This window comes from Oryx dammah, unplaced genomic scaffold (assembly GCF_014754425.2).
Source record: "Oryx dammah isolate SB20612 unplaced genomic scaffold, SCBI_Odam_1.1 HiC_scaffold_5, whole genome shotgun sequence".
Taxonomy (NCBI): domain Eukaryota; kingdom Metazoa; phylum Chordata; class Mammalia; order Artiodactyla; family Bovidae; genus Oryx; species Oryx dammah.
The window spans coordinates 69603622-69618135 of NW_024070189.1; the positions used below are offsets into that span (position 1 = coordinate 69603622).

Here is a 14514-nt window from a genome sequence, read left to right on the forward strand (position 1 = left end):
TAAGGATCAGATTTAATTCTTTGGTATAAGCATGAAACTGTTATTGATAGCTTTCCGTGACTAGCATAAACCAAGTAACTGAAGGACCCTGAGAGACAACAATGAAGTCTAGTATACCCTGCAATGCAGCCAGGAGCCATAACAATATTTTGTGTTTTAACAGGGAAAATCAACACAACACATTGCAGGAAAACTAACACCTACTTAGAGGTTTTAACATTACAACATATCAAAAATTAAGCTTCAAAATGACCAAACTTGTAAAATGTAGTTTGAATATTTTGCTGCATTTTGTTGCATTTTGCTGTATTTATACCATAACTTAAAATGTACAACTATCTGAGGACTTTTAGCACTAGCTTGGCACAACAAATTAACTCCTCCTAGCCCTCCAGAATGTGAGGGTGGAAAACCCTTTTCTCACCATAAATACCTGAACTTTACACAAGAAATCAGAAGCAAAGGTACAGAACAAGGTTATAATAATGTTAACTATTATCATTTTGCACTTTTTACCTTGTGGCATATACATTTTTTAGAGTTGAATACTGTTTAACTAAAAAGGAACTAAAAAGCCTCTTGATGAAAGTGAAAGAGGAGAGTGAAAAAGTTGGCTTAAAGCTCAACAGTAAGAGAACTAAGACCATGGCATACAGTACCATCTCTTCATGGGAAATAGATGGGGAAACAGTGGAAACAGTGTCAGACTTTATTTTTGGGAGCTTCAAAATCACTGCAGATGGTGACTGCAGCCATGAAATTAAAAGACGCTTACTCCTTGGAAGAAAAGTTATGACCAACCTAGATAGTATATTCAAAAGCAGAGACATTACTTTGCCGACTAAGGTCCATCTAGTCAAGGCTATGGTTCTTCCTGTGGTCATGTATAGATGTGAGAGTTGGACTGTGAAGAAGGTTGAGTGCTGAAGAATTGATGCTTTTGAACTGTGATGTTGGAGAAGACTCTTGAGAGTCCCTTGGACTGCAAGGAGATCCAACCAGTCCATTCTGAAGGAGAACAACCCTGGGATTTCGTTGGAAGGAATGATGCTAAAGCTGAAACTCCAGTACTTTGGCCACCTCATGTGAAGAGTTGACTCACTGGAAAAGACTCTGATGCTGGGAGGGATTGGGGGCAGGAGGAGAAGGGGACAACAGAGGATGAGATGGCTGGATGGCATCACCGACTCGATGGACATGAGTCTGAGTGAACTCTGGGATTTGGTGATGGACAGGGAGGTCTGGCGTGCTGCGATTCATGGGGTCGCAAAGAGTCGGACACGAATGAGCGACTGAACTGAACTGAACTGTTTAACTTAGTAAACTTAAAATTTAAGTTTTTCAAATAAGAGGTCTAGGACTTTATGGCTAATTTTCCCATCAAAACATCTAAGGGACTCAATCCATTTTAATTATAATTATTTGAAATATCATCTGAAGAATTCTTGGTCACACTAGACTCAAAACTACACTAAATCCAAACAGTACACCTATGACCTAGGTGTTAAAGTCTTCACCTCAGCTACCATCTTCCACCTGCTATTTTCTCTCCACACAAATTACCAGATTTTTACTTTGGACTTTCCTCCAATTAGGCTCTATCAGATAACTTTGTAAACACCATTTATGGCCTTCAAACACCACATTTTATTTTATTTTTAATTTATTTATTTTAATTGGAGGCTAAATTACAATATTGTAGTGGGTTGTGGCATACATTGACATGAATCAACCATGGGTGTACATGTGTTCTCCATCTGGAACCCCCTCCCACCTCCCTCCTCATCCTATCCCTCAGGGTCATCCCTGGGCACCAGCCCAGAGCACTTTGTCTCACGCATTGAACCTGGACTGGCAATCTGTTTCACATATGATAATATACATGTTTCAATGCTGTTCTCTCAAATCATCCCACCCTCGCCTTCTCCCAAAGTCCAAAAGACTGTTCTATACATCTGTATCTCTTTTGCTGTCTTAATAAGGTCATCGTTACCATCTTTCTAAATTCCATATATATGCGTTAGTATACTGTATTGGTGTTTTTCTTTCTGACTTACTTCACTCTGTATAATAGGCTCCAGTTTCATGTACCTCATTAGAACTGATTCAAATGTATTCTTTTTAATGGCTGAGTAATATTGCATTGTGTATATGTACCACAGCTTTCTTATCCATTTGTCTATCGATGGACATCTAGGTTGCTTCCATGACCTGGCTATTATAAACAGTGCTGTGATGAACATTGGGATACACGTGTCTCTTTCAATTCTGGTTTCCTCGGTGTGTATGCCCAGCAGTGCGATTGCTGGGTCATATGGCAGTTCTATTTCCAGTTTTTTAAGGAATCTCCACACTGTTCTCCATAGTGGCTGTACTTGTTTGCATTCCCACCAACAGTGTAAGAGGGTTTCCTTAATTTCTCCACACCCTCTCCAGCATTTATTGCTTGTAGACTTTTGGATAGCAGCCATTCTGACCGGCATGAGATGGTACCTCATTGTGGCTTTGATTTGCATTTCTCTGATAATGAGTGATGTTGAGCATCTTTTCATGTGTTTGTTAGCCATCTGTATGTCTTCTTTGGAGAAATGTCTGTTTAGTTCTTTGGCCCATTTTTGATTGGGTCGTTTATTTTTCTGGAATTGAGCTGCAGGAGTTGCTTGTATATTTTTGAGATTAATTCTTTGTCAGTTGCTTAGTTTGCTATTATTTTTTTCCCATTCTGAAGGCTGTCTTTTCACATTGCTTATAGTTTCCTTTGTTGTGCAAAAGCTTTTAAGTTTAATTAGGTCCCATTTGTTTATTTTTGGTTTTATTTCCATTACTGTACGAGGTGGTTCATAGAGGATCCTGCTGTGATTTATGTCAGGGAGTGTTTTGCCTATGTTCTCCTCTAGGAGTTTTATAGTTTCTGGTCTTACGTTTAGATCTTTAATCCATTTTGAGTTTATTTTTGTGTATGATGTTAGAAAGTGTTCTAGTTTCATTCTTTTCCACGTGGTTGACCAGTTTTCCCAGCACCACTTGTTAAAGAGATGGTCTTTTCTCCATTGTATATTCTTGCCTCCTTTGTCAGACATAAGGTGTCCATAGGTGTGTGGATTTATCTCTGGGCTTTCTATTTTGTTCTATTGATCTATATTTCTGTCTTTGTGCCAGAACCATACTGTCTTGATGACTGAAGCTTTGTAGTATAGCCTGAAGTCAGGCAGGTTGATTCCTTAAGGTCCATTCTTCTTTCTCAAGATTGCTTTGGCTATTCGAGGTTTTTTGTATTTCCATACAAACTGTGAAATTATTTGTTCTAGTTCTGAGAAAAATAACATTGGTAGCTTCATACGGATTGCATTGAATCTACAGATTGCTTTAGGTAGTATACTCATTTTCATTATAGTGATTCTTCCAATCCATGAACATGGTATATTTCTCCATTTATTTGTGTCCTCTTTGATTTCTTTCATCAGTGTTTCATAGTTTTCTATATATAGGCTTTTGTTTCTTTAGGTAGATTTATTAGTATTTTATTCTTTTCATTGCAATGGTGAATGGGATTGTTTCCTTAATTTCTCTTTCTGTTTTCTCATTGTTTGTGTATAGGAATGTCTGTGTATTAATCTTATATTCTGCAACTTTACTATATTCATTGATTAGCTCTAGTAATTTTCTGGTGGAGTCTTTAGGGTTTTCTATGTAGAGGATCATGTCATCTGCAAACAGTGAGAATTTTACTTCTTCTTTTCCAATCTGGATTCTTTTTACTTATTTTTCTTCTCTTACTGCTGAGGCTAAAACTTCCAAAACTATGTTGAATAGTAGCAGTGAGAGTGGGCACCCTTGTCTTGTTCCTGACTTTAGGGGAAATGCTTTCAATTTTTCACCATTGAAGATAATGTTTGCTGTGGGTTTGTCATATATAGCTTTTATTATGTTGAGGCACGTTCCTTCGATTCCTGTTTTCTGGAGGGTTTTCATCATAAATGGATGTTGAAATTTGTCAAAGCTTTCTCTGTATCTACTTAGATAGTAATATGGTTTTTATCTTTCAATTTGTTAATGTGGTATATTACATTGATTGATTTGTGGATATTAAAGAATCCTTGCATCCCTGGGATAAAGCCCAGTTGGTCATGATGTATGATCTTTTTAATATGTTGTTGGATTCTGTTTGCTAGGATTTTGTTAAGGATTTTTTGCATCTGTGTTCATCAGTGATATTGGCCTGTAATTTTCTTTCTTTTTTGTGTGTGTGGCATCTTTGTCAGGTTTTGGTATTAGGGTGATGGTGGCCTCATAGAATGAGTTTGGAAGTTTACCTTCCTCTGCAATTTTCTGGAAGAGTTTGAGTAAGATAGGTGTTAGCTCTTCTCTAAGTTTTTGGTAGAATTCAGCTGTGAAGCCTTTTGGCCATGGGCTTTTGTTTGCTGGAAGATTTCTGATTACAGTTTTAATTTCTGTGCTTGTAATGGGCCTGTTAAGATTTTCTGTTTCTTACTGGTTCAGTTTTGGAAAGTTATACTTTTCTAAGAATTGTCCATTTCTTCCAAGTTGTCCATTTTATTGGCATATAGTTGCTGATAGTAGTCTCTTTTGATCCTTTGTATTTTTGTGTTGTCTGTTGTGATTTCTCCATTTTCATTTCTAATTTTGTTGATTTGACTTTTTGTTTCTTGATGAACCTGGCTAATGGTTTGTCAATTTTATTTATCTTCTCAAAGAACCAGCTTTTAGCTTTGTTGATTTTTGCTATGGTCTCTTTTGTTTCTTTTGCATTTATTTCTGCCCTAATTTTTAAATAATTTCTTTCCTTATGCTAGCCCTGGGGCTCTTCATTTCTTCCTTTACTAGTCACTTTAGGTATAGAGTGGACTTCCCTGGTGGCTCAGATGGTTAAAGCATCTGGCTACAATGCGGGACACCTGGGTTCAATCCCTGGGTCAGGAAGATACCCTGGAAAAGGAAATGGCAACCCGCTCCAGTACTCTTGCCTGGAAAATCCCATGGACAGAGGAGGCTGGTAGCTGCAGTCTATGGGGTCGCAAAGAGTCAGACACGACTGAGCAACTTCACTTCACTTCATTTAGGTGTAGAGTTAGGTTATTTATTTGACTTTTTTCTTGTTTCTTGAGGTAAGCCTGTATTGCTATGAACCTTCCCTTTAGCACTGCTTTTACAGTGTCCCATAGGTTTTGAGTTGTTGCAAACATCACATTTTAAACTGAGACTAATGCCTGAAGTCACATTTCTTGTTTTAAAAAGTTCAGCATTAAAGATTTACAACTCTGGAGGATTAACCTAATGTTATTTGAAACATGAGCCAAGTTCCAAATATCCCCATAACTCTTAAACCCCAAACTGAAATTCTAATACTTTTTATATCCCTAATGAAGAAAAGACAACTGCAGTTATTACACGAACAGTATTAAAGTATAAGTGACAGCAACAAAGGGACCTACTTTAAATCTTGAAGACCAAGATTTACCATGGCAAGGTGTAAAAAATGGGCAAAGGTGATGAGATCCTAAATACTACTATCATAAAATAATCAATTTCTGTCTTTCCACCTTCTTTCTGCTACATGAGAAATCAAAACAGTCCAACAGAGAATTGTTCTGTCTGGACCAACCATGAAATCTTTAAGAACATATAGGTATAGTCCCTCTTATTCTTTCAGGGCATTATTTATACATGTTTAAAAAATACTTCAAAAACAAAAATGAGTTATTTAGGCTTGCGAATATTTTGAAATAAAGTTTCTTGAATTTCTGTGATGAACTCTTCAAGCAATTAAATTTTTAAGAGTCATCATTCAAAAGTTCCTTTGACATGGGATCTATCCCATGGTTACAAAGCAGCTCCCTCCTTTGTTGAAAGTGGCTCTCTGTTTCTTCAGGATCCCAAATGGATCATTAAAAGTCATCCCCATCTGTTTTCCAACACTGTTTATTTCAAACTGTAGGGGGGACACCTTTAGGAACTTTCTTTACATCAGATTGATCCCGTTTTGTCAAGAATGAGGGCACAGCAGTACGAGTTGATTGTGGTTTCTGAGTTACTGGGCATCTCGCTGCTCCTGGATTATCAATGGATACAGTCAAAATTCCTCCATTTGTGATAGAAGTTCTCTATTGATGAGTTCTCTTTGCTACTACATCGTCTAGCAGTTGTTCTGAGTTCAGCTGGGCCTGAACCTTCAGGCCTCTTCTGAAAAGAAAAGCTCCCTGACAAGTGTCTTTCTGATGACTTAATTTATTTCCACTCCTGGTAAAACCGGCTGGAATGTAATTTTTTCTATTTAACTGGTTAGGTCTCGTGAGGGCTGCAACTGGTTATCCCTGCTCTATTCATTTAGTCTCAGAAGGTTTGCCTTCCTTTTTAATGTTGGAAAATATCGTTCTATATTCCTGTCACTTAGAGGTGGTCGATTCATAGGACTAATTCCTTTTCGAATTCCAGTTGCTTTCCTAGATGCAAGGCCAGTGATAACTCCATAAGGACGTCTATTCCCAGGCGTCACTCTTCTTCTACGTCTCAGACTATTCTTACCAAAACCAGAATTCCATTGAATAGCCCTTCTTACTCTCATTCTGAATTGCCTGGCACCACTTTGCTGAAGTCTTCTATTTAATCTCAGGAAATTCTGCTTCTTTCCTTCCTTTAGATTCAATTTGATGATATCCTCAGTTCAGTTCAGTTGCTCAGTCCTGTTCGACTCTTTGTGACCCCATGAATCGCAGCATGCCAGGCCTCCCTCTCCATCACCATCTCCCGGAGTTCACTCAAACTTACCTCCATCGAGTCGGTGATGCCATCCAGCCATCTCATCCTCTGTCTTCCCCTTCTCCTCCTGCCCCCAATCCCTCCCAGCATCAGAGTATTTTCCAGTGAGTCAACACTTCGCATGAGGTGGCCAAAGTACTGGAGTTTCAGCTTTAGCATCATTCCTTCCAAAGAACGCCCAGGGCTGATCTCCTTTAGAATGGACTGGTTGGATCTCCTTGCAGTCCAAGGGACTCTCAAGTTTTCTCCAACACCAAAGTTCCTAAAACATATCAGTTCTGTCCAGGTTTTCATTGCTGCGGGCTTTCAGCAGCGATGTGGCTCCTATTAACTGGGTACTAAATCGGTTCATGGGAGAAGGCAATGGCACCCCACTCCAGTACTCTTGCCTGGAAACTCCCACGGACGGAGGAGCCTGGTGGGCTGCAGTCCATGGGATCGCTAAGAGTGGAACACGACTGAACGACTTCACTTTCACTTTTCACTTTCACGCATTGGAAAAGGAAATGGCAACCCACTCCACTGTTCTTGCCTGGAGAATCCCAGGGACGGGGGAGCCTGGTGGGCTGCCGTCTATAGGGTCGCATAGAGTCGGACACGACTGAAGTGACTTAGCAGCAGCAGCAGCAAGTAGCTACACAGCTTCTTTATTTGTTTTGGTTTGCGTAGATCACTTAAATTTCAGTCTGTGTGGCCTTACTTCGGAAGTTAGTCTCTTATACGCAGCATATTGATGAATCTTTTCTTATAGTATTTCACCCTTATTTACCTTAAGTGTTTTTTATTGTATCTTTTTGGGTAACTTTTTTTTAAAGCAACTCTTCTAGATATTGAACTATACACATAGCTTTTCAAAATCTACCAATATTAACATTTTATCCATATGAGTAAGTTAGAAAATTTATTTCCCTTTATGTCCCTTTATCCAATGCATTTTAACTTAATTTTCTAAAGTATTTCCTATATTTACTGAGAACCACATTAGACAATGTAATATTTTTCTTCATCCTTCAAACATAATTTAGAAAACTAAAATATTTCTCATATTTTTTTCTTTATTTTTTTTCCAAGAATCCTTATTTTATCATTTGTATTCTGTTTAGAAAAATTCTTTGTCATTTTCTTAGAGTAGATTTTCTCCCAACAGATTCTCTTAGTTTTCTTAAATTATTTCATTTCCTTTCCTTTACTAAAATATATTTTCAAAAGATATCAAATGACAATTCTTTTCCTTTAGGACTTAAATACTGCTGTGTCTCTTCCTTCTGTCCATTACTGTTTCCTATAAGAAATTTGCTGTCAAAAGATTTGTCCCACTGTATGTAATATGTCCTTTCTCACTCACTACTTTAATTAATTTTCATTTTGTTTAATTTTCAGAAGTCTGGGTATGATGTCATTGCTTGGATTGCTTTGGGTTTATCTTGTTAGAGGTTTTTTCAACTTCTTAAAGCTCTAGGTTATTCATTTATTTATTTGCTACCTATAGTGAGTTTTTGTTTGCATACTTTTTCAGCTCCACCTGCCTTCATCTACTTTCTGGAACTTTGATCACATGATTGCTAGATCTTCTGTTACAGTGCAGACATGTCCTGAGGCTGTTCCTCTTTTCTTAGTCAATCTTCTTTATATTGTTCACAGTAGGTACTCCCTCTTGTATTATCTTCAGATTCACTGATTTTTTTCTTTGTCTTCTCCTTTTTGTTCTTTAGTACAACCATTGGGTTTTATTTTTTTATTTTATTTATTTATTTTTTTTCTTTAGTACAACCATTGGGTTTTAAATTTCAGATGTTTTACTCTGAGTTCTAAAATTTTTCATGTTTTTCATTTTATCTTCTATTTCTTTGTTGAGATCATCTCTTTTTTATTTGTCTTGAATGTATTTTAATTGCCTATGGAGGCATTTTTATAATAGTTGATTTAAGATCTTTCATGCATTTTGACATATCATCATTTCAATTTTGGCATCTATTGTCTTCTCATTTAGTTTGAGTTTTTCCTGGATTTTTGATATCATGAATGATATTTGGTCATAACTTGGACATTTGGGATATTATAAGGCTGTGGTTTTCAGGCTTTAATTTTTGTAGGTCTCCTCTAAGACTGTTCCACTGGATAAAAGGGGGGTGACCACCTCATTAGTGACAGGTGGGTATGGAAATACAATTTCTCCACTTAGTCTCTACTGACACCTAGGTGTTGTGGTGGGAGTAAATTATGTAGGTCTTGATTGACATCTGTAATTACAATTAATTGTGTATAATTATGTGATGAATATTTTTGTTACTGCTAATTTCCTTTTCTTGTGCCTTCATGATGTTAATATAATTTCACCAGGTTTCTCATGGTTATTGTTTATAAGATATATCTTTCTCTATTCTTTCACTTTCTTATCTATTCTTTAGTTTTAAAGTGAGTTGCTTATAAAAAGTACCATATCATAGGCTCTTTTTATTTTTTAAACCTCTGGCTAAATATTCATTTCCATTGAAACATTTAGTTCATTTATATTTATTGTAGTTATTGCTTTGGTTGAATTGAAATCTAACATGTTTCTCCTTGTTTTCCACTTCTATCATGTGTTATTCATTTACAAAAATGATTTCTCCTATTGACATTCTTTGGGATTAATCAAAATTGGCATTCCATTTTTTCCCTTCACCTTTTAGGTATATCACTTTCTCTCATTTTTAGTTTTAAGTGGCTGTTGTAATATTTACAATATGCATCTTCCACAGTTTACTATCTGATTTAATGATGTATCAATTCAAGTATAACAAATTTATAATTTTCTCTATCAAAACACTGGCTAACCCATGATTGAGAGCACTCTGTTTTCTGGCTCCATCCCTTCTGCCAATTAGCAGGAAATTTAATATTGCTGCAATACTCTTGCTGAGCTTCAGTTCATAGTCTAAATTTATGAATATGGAGACCGTTCATATTCTTGCCTGGAGAATTCCATGCTGGTAGGAAGATCCAAGAAGATCTTTCTTTCTTCTGTTAGTTATTTCTCTGTCTACTATTTGTCTTGGAGGGGAAGATAATACAATACTCCCAAATATTCCACTTTTCTGTAATGATTATTTTGAGTGAAAGGAACTTGAAGCACAGTGAAGGTAGGAAGAAGCCTTCTCTGAACTCCTGTTATGGGTCTAGAAACATATCCTCCAAAACAAGTGTAGTTGTCATGAATCCCTTCCCCAGGAGTTTTAACACAAATGAAAATTTGACTCTCATCATGGGAAAAGACACTAGAAGTGATACCACATCCAGATGAACTTTGTCAGAAACTATCATATCTCCTGTCTACCCTTCTAAGTCCCATTTATCTTTCCTAAAAATCATGTGCTGCTGCTAACTGCTAAGTCACTTCAGTCGTGTCTGACTCTGTGCGACCCCATAAACGCCAGCCCACCAGGCTCCCCCGTGCCTGGGATCCTCCAGGCAAGAATACTGGAGTGGGTTGTATTTTCCCTTAATTGGCCTATATCTTCTCTCCTCTTTTGCAATGAAGATGGTGTTTAAGCCTGAATGCTAAGTCATCTCAGAGTTATGCACTTTCGTGGGTTATCTCCTATGTATACATTAGTTATGCATACATGTCATGCTTAGTCATGTCCAGCTCTCCAGGGGAGCTCTCCAGGCTCCTCTGTCCATGGAATTCTCAGGCAAGACTACTGGAGTGGGTTTCTGTGCCCTCTTCCGGGGGATCTTCCCGCCCCTGGGATTGAACCCGTGTTTCCTGCCGCTCCTACATTAGCAGATAGGTTCTTTACCACTGCACCACCTGGGAAGATCTGCATACATTCGTGGTAATAATTTTTTTTTTTTGTCTGTTTCTTTTTCTCTTGGTCTTTTATTACAAAAGTCAGTGAAGAACTCAGAAAGGTAGCGTGCCTGCCATAGAGTCTCTGCCAAAATGCAAGTGATCAGGACTGATTTCCTTGCTGTACCAAACTCTGAAAAAGTAGCTTTTACTTTCCTCGTTTGGCTGGTCCTCATTTAAAGCCACAATGCTCAATAATTATTTGTTGAATGAACAACCAATAATTGAGTAGAAAAATTATAGGACATCAGTTGAATACAAGATTTGCAGAAGAACTAACTAAGCTCTACTTCTCATTATTCACAATTAAATTCTCAGAATGGAGCTAGACATTTGCTCTGATATTCTTTGGTGATCACATTGTCTCCCAGCCCCTATGGGTGATGTGAGGGTGAAGAACCCCGAGGGAAGCATATGTGGATGTGTCAAGGGATGTCTCGTGTGTGCCTCCTCCCTTTGTTTAGGTGGGACTCTGGGGTATTTTTCAGATCCAGGGTTATGGGGAATAAATTTTGTCCTACAGCCATTTCATTAATTTTGGCTTCTTCCTTGAAGCAGAGTTTCTGTCCATCCCCTGGGGTCATTATGTACTGAATTGGGTCTCAAGATATCTGCTCTCCAACTAAAGGTATAAAACTAGGATATGAGCTCATCAATTTTGTAAGAAGGAGAAGAATGTCTTGGATAGTTAATTGTAAAATTTTTAGTTAGAGCTGTGGAGTTAGAGGAGACTCTGTGTAAGAGTCTTTCTCAGATGACAGCTTGCTCATGCATTGTTCTGAGGACTAGATCTTTGCATACTTCTTAGGTCTGACCCATCTCTGCTATACTCCACTGGGAACTCTGGGGAACTGAATGGGTCTGGTAAGTGCTGAAGGGGGTGAGGGAAGACTAAACAGATGAGGGACAAAGGTGACTGGGAAGGGGAAGAAGTGGATCTGACTTCCGGGTTCAGTCTATAGAGTGTCAGGCTGGATACAAAGATACCTCCTTGTTGCCAAAATCAGAGACTTGAAAGATGGTATTCTTAGTTTTCTTGAGCAAAATTGCTATCATTGCTCACTGTTCTGCAGTCTCTGGACTCAGTTCCAAAGTAGGAAGACAGACCTGTTGTATCATTGCCTCAAATGTGCCCCCATCAGGCTGGCGTCCATGGCTATGCTTCGTTCCTGCTTGTGCTGATCAGGAATCTACCTCCTTGAGCTATTCTCTGGCTCTCTTGGCTGGTATACCTCTGTAACTCACTATGTCGTAGGATTTCCCTGTCTCCTGCCGTGATCTCCTGATTCTAGCCATTTATCTCATCTCTGCTAAGATGAAAATGGCATTGTGCAGGCACATGGACCTATACCAGTGTGTAAACCTGTATTTCATTAGAATTACCTGGGGATCTTTCCAAAAAATCATATGATGAGACCCTATCCAGACCCAGTACCCATAATCCCTGCAGTGGAACCAAGATGTGCACATTTTTGAGAACATTCTCTTTAATGTCTTAGAGACAGACATAACATGACCCCAGTCATGACCACCGGACTCCAGGAATCTCATTCTTCCTATCTTTTCTACTCATAATTATCTTCCTAATGGAAACTGTTTTGATAGTCTTTGTTTCTCTTTGACATTCTTTCCAGTTTTTATTAGAGGGAATGCTTGAATTGCAACTGTGACATCAAACAAGACAGAAGCAGCACAGTCCAAAAATGCACCCCTGGAGACCCACCACTTGTGGTGTGAGCACTGACTATTTCTTCCTTGGTAAATTCAGTGAGTGTCACTGACTCTTAGAACAGTTACTGGTTCTAACCAGTTTAGAGTCAACTGAGTTTAGGCACTAAAGGGACTGATGGACAACTGAGAGATAGTCATGTCCAAGTCCCTGCCCTCACATACCGCACAGTTCAAGTAATGGAGTAGGGTGAAGGGTTGGCATACTTCCAGAGAGACATTTCTGAGGTTCTCTTGTGTATTTGACATGACACTGTTGTGTCACAACTCTGTTGCAGTGCCTGCTGTGTTGGGAAAATACAATTAAAAGCCAAGTCAGTCTCTTCCCCATTCTTAAAACCTATCCACAAAGGTAGAAGAGAAAGAAAACAGTTTTGTTTTTTTTTAAATTATTTACTTATTTTATTTTTGGCTGTGCTGGATCTTTGTTGCTGCTCAGGCTTTGTTGTAGTTGTGGTGAGTGGGGGACAATCTCTCATTGAGGTGCTCAGACTTCTTACAGAAATGGCTTCTTTTGTTGTGGAGCATGGTCTCTAGGGCATGTGGGATTCAGTAGTTGTGGTTCCCAGGCTCTAGAGCACAGGCTCAATAGTTGTGGCACAAGGACTTAGTTGCTCCACAATATGTGGGCTCTTCCCAGGCTAGGGATGGAAGATTCTTTACCGCTGAGCCATCAGGGAAGCCTAGAAAGCAGTTTTATTTTTGTATAAACATTAAATCAGAATTTGATGTGTGTTTACAGGTAATCAGCTAAGAGGTTGCAGAGACAGAGGGATTTGAACCCTTTGTACAGCCAGGCAGTGACTACTCATTACTTGCATGCTCTCAAGATAAACAATAGTCCTCAAGGAAGAGGAATTGCAGCACCATTTGTCACATGGAGTTCATTCTAGATTCACTTGGTAATTGGTGTGACTCTCTGTGTTTGTCACTTGTCTTCATCCAAAGGAAATACCAAGTTCTCACATGTTATGACAAGAGATAGTTCTGCAGCTTGGAGCAAGGTGCCTGCTGAAGTTAGGGTCCTGCCTGCCTGCAGAGCCTGGGAGGTAAGGACTCTATCTTTTTTGAGAATTATGTTTCCAAGAATTGGGTTCTAAGTTCTTAGGAAAATATTTTTATTTTACTCTTAAAATGTTTACATACATTTCAGAGAGATGAGGAACTTACAAGTATACATTTTCTAAGCAATTGCTAAGTAAAGTGAGGATAGGAATCTATCCCTTTATTTTCAATTTATAAATATAAATTACATTTACAGCTGTCACCCCTTTCCCACATCCTTTTCTCTTTCTATCTATCCCCAATACTCACTTCTCCAAATCAGAGAAGAAGAAATTTTCTTCCACTTGCCTAGTTTCTGGCTGGTCTAGGAACTAAATTGACATGAGACAGATTCACAGGAGAAAATCAAATAAAGTTTTCCTGAGAGAGACTCAGGAAATCTGAGTAACTCACCAAAAGGGCTAAAACCCTCATTTTAAATACCATCTTCAGCTTTCAAGACAAAGTAGGATGTTGGGGGTAGTAGTTTGGGACTTCAAAGGGGAAGAAGGCGATGGACATGGGGATGAAAAACCAAAATTTGGTAAATAAATGTTTGCTGGGACATGCTAGGACAGAGCAGACTCTGCCCACAGTTTCCCCCACACATACACTCTAAATCCATGTTCTTTGCAGATCTCTCTGATGATAGATCTATTCCGGGACGAGTCTTTTAGTGAAATTCTTTTAAGCACTTAGGGGGAAGGTTAAAGCTTCTTCTTTAGTCTTTTAGGTCTTGATTGTTTTCAGTTTGAAATAATCCAAATGCCAAAGTGACATTTTGGGGTGACAAATTTTATTCCCCTATATCTTCTTAAATCTATATTCTCTTTCCCTAGATCTCTAGGTATTCACTTGCTAATTAAAAGTTCTCTGTCTCCCTTGCATTCTCTGACCTTCCCCCTCTGGGGGTCTGCTTCCTAGTCTTTCCAGAGAAATAAGCTCAAATCCTGGAGACAATGGAGAGGAGATGGATTTTCAGTGTAGGAGGAAAGGATGGGGCTAAGACAGAGGGTTGAGCACTGTCCTTTAAAAGAAACCAGAGGAAGTTATTTTCCTTGTACAATGGAGATGCCAGGTTAGTCATTTTGTTCTTATGTTCGCTCATTTATTTTTTTCTTAGGCTGAAGGCC

At 38.5% G+C, this 14514-nt stretch overlaps 1 pseudogene; it reads right to left on the bottom strand.

The window, feature by feature from the left end:
* Positions 1-5676: 5676 nt before the first annotated feature.
* LOC120863816 lies at positions 5677-7129 on the bottom strand (annotated as a pseudogene).
* Positions 7130-14514: the final 7385 nt, after the last annotated feature.